This window comes from Octodon degus, unplaced genomic scaffold (assembly GCF_000260255.1).
Source record: "Octodon degus isolate 3935 unplaced genomic scaffold, OctDeg1.0 scaffold00163, whole genome shotgun sequence".
NCBI lineage: Eukaryota > Metazoa > Chordata > Mammalia > Rodentia > Octodontidae > Octodon > Octodon degus.
In genome coordinates, this window is record NW_004524739.1 from 1,370,962 (window position 1) to 1,376,148 (window position 5,187).

Here is a 5,187-nt window from a genome sequence, read left to right on the forward strand (position 1 = left end):
AATTGGATGGAGGGGGGCCCAGGGAGCCAGGGAGATGGCTCAGTGGAATAAGCGCTTCCCTGGCAAGTGCAAGGGCATGAGTTCAATCCCTGGTTCCGCAAAAAAAAAAGAACTGGATGGAGTGGGGCCGGGGAGATAGCTCAGTAGAATAGGCACTTGCCTGGCAAGTGCAAGGGCCTGGGATGGGATTGGGCCCTGAGTTTATTTTTTTATTTTTAAACAAGTGTTGCTGATATTTATTATTTTATTTTTGGTGGAACTGGGGATTGAACTCCGGCCCTTTACACTTGCCAAGGAAGCACTTATTCCACTGAGCCATCTCCCCAGCCCTGGGCCCTGAGTTTAAATCTCCGGTATCAGGTGACAGAGACAGAGACACAGACAGACAGACAGACATAAACAGACAGGGACAGACAGGCAAGGGGAGGTGGGGGTTAAGGGGGAGACAGAAGGGCATGGATGGCACAAGTCTGTAATCCCAGCACTTGGGAGTCTCAGACAGATGACTACAAATTCAAGGCCAGCCTAGGCTGCACAGTGAGTTCAAGACTACTCTGAACTACACAGCCAAACCCTGTCTCAAAAACTGTGTGGTATGTGCGCACACGTGCACACACGTACACACGTACACACATGTGTGTATAGACTGAATTGATAACTATGTCAAGAAAATTCAGGGCCTGGGTGATGGCTCAGTGGAATAAGTGCTTGTGGCCTGAGTTCAATCCCTGGTTCCGCAAAAAAAAAAAAGAAAATTAATCACCAGTGAAACAACTTATTCAGAAATGTTCTGATTTTTACAGCATTTATCTCAGGTTTAAGATTTAAAACTGGGGGCCGGGGAGATGGCTCAGTGGAATAAGCGCTTCCCTGGCAAGCACAGAGGTCTGAGTTCAATCCCTGGTTCTGACCAAAAAAAAAAAAAAAAAGACTTAAAATTATTTCATTCTAGAAGAGTTTCTGTACATCCAACAAATCACAATTAACTTTCTTGTGTGAAAGCAGAGCCTCAGATATGGAGAGATGGGGACACCTCTTAAAAATCTTTTGAACAGGAAGGGAAGTTTCACAGTTCTTTCCTTCCTTCTTCCTTTAGTTGCTGCTTTTCTGTTTTTAGAATTTCAAACAAAGAAAATACATATTTGCTCCACACTAAGAAACGCCCTCTTTCTTAGCAGCTTCCTCTTCCAATTTTCTTCCCCCCACTGACACAATGAAAATACCCACGGCCAGACCTATTTTGATTAACACAAAGCTGTAAAGTTTGAAAAGATTAAGGGTTGCAATTTATGGTACCCAACAACTGCCTATCCCAAGTCCATAATCTTTACTCTGCTAGAAGTAAGATAATGGACAAAACAAAGAAAAAAAAAAATAAGCTTAATTAGAGGCAAGCTATTATGCCTTTCATCCCAAGAAAACCAAAGAAATTGGAACCAATAATGAGAAATTTCTCCCACCCCAACAAATGGGACATTCTTAGGAAGAAAAAACACATTGGGCTGGCAAGACCCTGAATTAAAAGTTAAGTCTCTACTAGTGATGGTGAATTTGTCACTACAGGACATCCAATCAGAGAACTCAGTTTGTTCTCTGAGGTTCTGACACACTTTAAAGTGACTTTTACAACTTAGAAATTAACTCACAGACAGAACAAAGAATGGACTTATAATTAACCATCCAGAGATCCAGAACAGCCTATGTCAGAAGTCAAATCAAGTATTTGGAACCAGATCCCTCCTGCTCTCCATTTGTGACAAAACAAACTCCCCTAATACCATCTTTTAAGTGAGCAATGATTTGCCCTTTGCCCTTTGCCAGTGAGTCTCAGAGAAAACACTTCCAGTTTGGTAAATGCTGCATTTAACTGTGTGCTCTCAAACAGTTTCCTTCTGTGTAAATTTTCTAGAGTAGCTGAAAAAATTAAACAAAAACATATGCCAACGTTTGGCATATAGTAGGAATACCATAAAAGTTGTTCTCCTCCTTCCTCCTGACTTCTGAGCCTAAATTCCAATCAGCTCCAAGGAATCGCCAAGGATGCCCTCCCAATTTCTATGTATAAAACTTTCCCACCCCAGAGGCCCTAAGGTGGCCGGGGGACCAGGACCCCATCATGATCTGATCTGGGTAGTGCCCAACGCCTTCGTGGAAGAGGCCCCTGTAGACAACTCGCTTCCTTACTCTGGCGCGCGCGCGTGTGTGTCCCTTAGCAAGCCAGGACCTCAAAGAGCACCTCAATTACTTCACGGTCCAGAGCTGGAATCTGAGACTTATCCTGAGTAAGAATGGAAGTGACTTGTCCAAGACCATGCCAACGAGTTAGTGGCAGCGCCAGTAAGCTCAGGACAGTTTCGCAGCCTCACAGACTAGAGAGCACTTCCCAATCTCCGAGGGGGACTCCGAATCTCTCCTTCCCTGCGGAGTGGACTAAGACGCCGCCCAGGGCTGACCGCCCGCCGGATTCTGAGAGTCCAAGACAGAAGAAGGCTCGGCGACCATCCCCCGTGCACCCGCGGGGCTTTGAGGGGCGGCCCAGCCGGGGCCAGCGTCTCACTACGGGTTCCGCCCAAGAGGACTTGTTGCTCACCTGGACTTGCTCAGTCGCCCTCAGACACAGGAAGGGCCGGCCTCCCACCCAGTCTCCGAACAGGGTCTGTTCCTACCGACCGACTCTCAGGGCGGCCACACAGCTGGACCCCCTCAACGCGCTACGCCCCCAGCTGTGCTACTCCGGTCCGCGTCCGCCATTACGCGATTCCCCGCCCTGGGACACAGCCACACCCCGCCAGAGGTCCTGATTGGCTCTCCTCCACACCCTCCCTGGGCTTCTGGCCATTTCATTGGTCAGAATTAGCTGCCAATTAGTTAACTACGCAAAAGACGTACTCTGGGGTACAGTCCCTGGGGCTCCGCCCGACCGACTTCCGCAATCGGAGTAAACAGCGGAGGGCAAACCAAGTGAAGTAGGGGTAGCGATTAAGGCTAATCAGCTCTTAATTTCATAGTGGAAAAATATTACCAAATAAAGTGTAAAAACTTGCCCAAAGTGTATTGAAAAACGAGTTCTTCTTGTTGAGAGTTCAAAGAACTAGTCTTTTCTATAAAAAGAGGGCGCTAAACCTATGAACTTTCTGCAGACACCCCTCAAACAGCAGATAGTTTTGTCTCTTCACGCCGGGTCTCTGACCCCGCGGAAAGTAGGGTGGGGACAATGAGTCACAGGATCTTTCCTTCCCCAAAAGAATCTTTCCTGAGCGAAGCTTGGGATCTGGGACTCTGAGCTAGTTCTGAGAAGCCGCTGCCAGGTGAGCTGGACCCAAGTTCAACTGCTACCTCAATTTGTGACCGTAGACAGCTCCCAGAATTTATCTGGGTCTCAGTTTGTCCTTCTGTAAAATAGGCACAGTAGGCTCAGGCATATCCTCCCTCACATGCTGAAGTGGTTCTTTGAGGATTCGTGCCTGAGTGGACATAAGCGCCCCTTGTTGATGATAGAAAGCTACACCTGGATGGTAATGTGACAGATGCACAAGTTAGCAAAGGTACCTCACTTAGTTCTCTAGAGCAATCCTATAAGGCAGGTACAATTCACAGCTTGTAAAAAAAAAAAAACAACACAAAACAACAAACAAAAAAAAGTGTCTCCATGACTGTGTGACTCAGGATTGCCTGAAGAATTGGAAATGGGTGTGCTCAGAGGAGGGGGCCTGAAGAATGGCTCTTCGGTTTAAAACACTCCCAATAGGAATCTGAGTCCATTGGTTTTTGTGGGGTTTTTTGGTTTGTTTGTTTGTTCCCCCGGAACCGGGGATTGAACTCAGGCCCTTGCGCTTGCCAGGGAAGCGCTTATTCCACTGAGCCATTTCCCGGGCCCCATGAGTCCATTGTTAAGAGGGCACAAACTGTGTGGCCCTACTATCAACAGAGAAAGGCCTTACAGGTGGGGGAAAAAGAAAAGAGAAAAAAAAAAAAAAAAAAAAAAAAAAGAATTGGAAACAACCCAGAAACTCAAATCTGTATCATTCCTGTATTACCCTCACACAGTATGGTGGCACATGAGAAAGGGCAGGGTTGGGCCTAAGGGTACCAGGCGCCACCTTTCTCTTTGGTCACCATAGACTTGGGTGTTGCCCCCCCCACCCTGCCCCCGGCTAGTGTTGATAAACACCCCAGAAATGTACCCAAGCTGTTTCTGGGATCCTTAGTGGTACAAGGGAATGAAATTCCCAACCTGAAAGATACCTGGGCAGCATTCGTGTTCTCTAAAACTGAAGAATGAATTTTAGGAACAACCGCGGTTAAGAGCAGAATATATTTAGTGGGGGAAAGAAGCTCCTGTCTGACAGAAGGATAGAAGAGGGACTGAGTGGGTTTCCCGGAAGCTGTGTCTTCCAGGGGTTTTTATTGAGTGAAACCATGTGGTGAGGCAGGTCTGAGGTGGAGAACATGGGAACTCACTTACGTGGGCATGAGGTGGGACAAAACCATGGTCAACCAATGAGATTACAAGCACAACTGCTCAGGTAAAATGGATTAAATCCAGGACTAAATGGAGAAGCCAGGCACGTAGCAAGAGGGCATGGCAAGCAGGCATGAATACAGAACCCGGGCTTTTCCTACAGGGGACTGGGTTAGTGACTTCCGGGAGTCCTAAAGTGAGAGACTCATTAGAATATCAATCCTGGATGCCTATCTTTAGGGAGGTAGGTGGTTGCATTTGTTTACTCTTTTGTCTTGAGGTCCAGCCCACAGCAGGGGTCTTTGTCTCCCAAAGTTGCAAAATCATCTTGTCTTCCGTACTGTCTCCTTGAGGGCCTCGCTTTGTCTGACTGCCTATAATATTTCTTTCTAACTCAGCTACCTGCAACATTGGGAATCAGAGCCTCACATGGTTTTACACTATAAAAGTCCCTGAAAGAGAAAGCTTTGAGGGGAACTATCCGCTCGGGCCCACCTCCTGTCCTTCTCTTGGACAGGAGCTTTCTTTCTCTCAATAAATATATTCTGGGGCTGGAGAGATGGCTCAGTGGTCTAAAGCACCTACTTGAAACAAGCTTGGCAAAACACAGGGATGGCGGTTCAATCCCCCAGCACCACATGCCAGCCAGCCCCGCCCCCTGGTGGGCTGAGCTGGCCACACACACATACACACAATAAATAAATAAATGTTTAAAAAATAAAAAA

General features: G+C 47.0%; 1 protein-coding gene and 1 pseudogene across 2 annotated transcripts in view; one reads left to right on the forward strand and one right to left on the reverse strand.

Moving 5' to 3' along the window:
- Wasf2 (WAS protein family member 2) overlaps positions 1–2,760 on the reverse strand; it is a 97,127-nt gene extending 94,367 nt beyond the window's left edge. For both annotated transcript variants that reach the window (XM_004642868.2, XM_023703039.1), the window contains exon 1: positions 2,591–2,760. The gene's annotated coding sequence lies outside the window, so the exon portion shown is untranslated. The remainder of the gene's footprint in view (positions 1–2,590) is intronic.
- A 927-nt stretch (positions 2,761–3,687) lies between these two features.
- On the forward strand, positions 3,688–3,793 carry LOC111813105 (annotated as a pseudogene).
- The last annotated feature ends 1,394 nt before the right edge of the window (positions 3,794–5,187 follow it).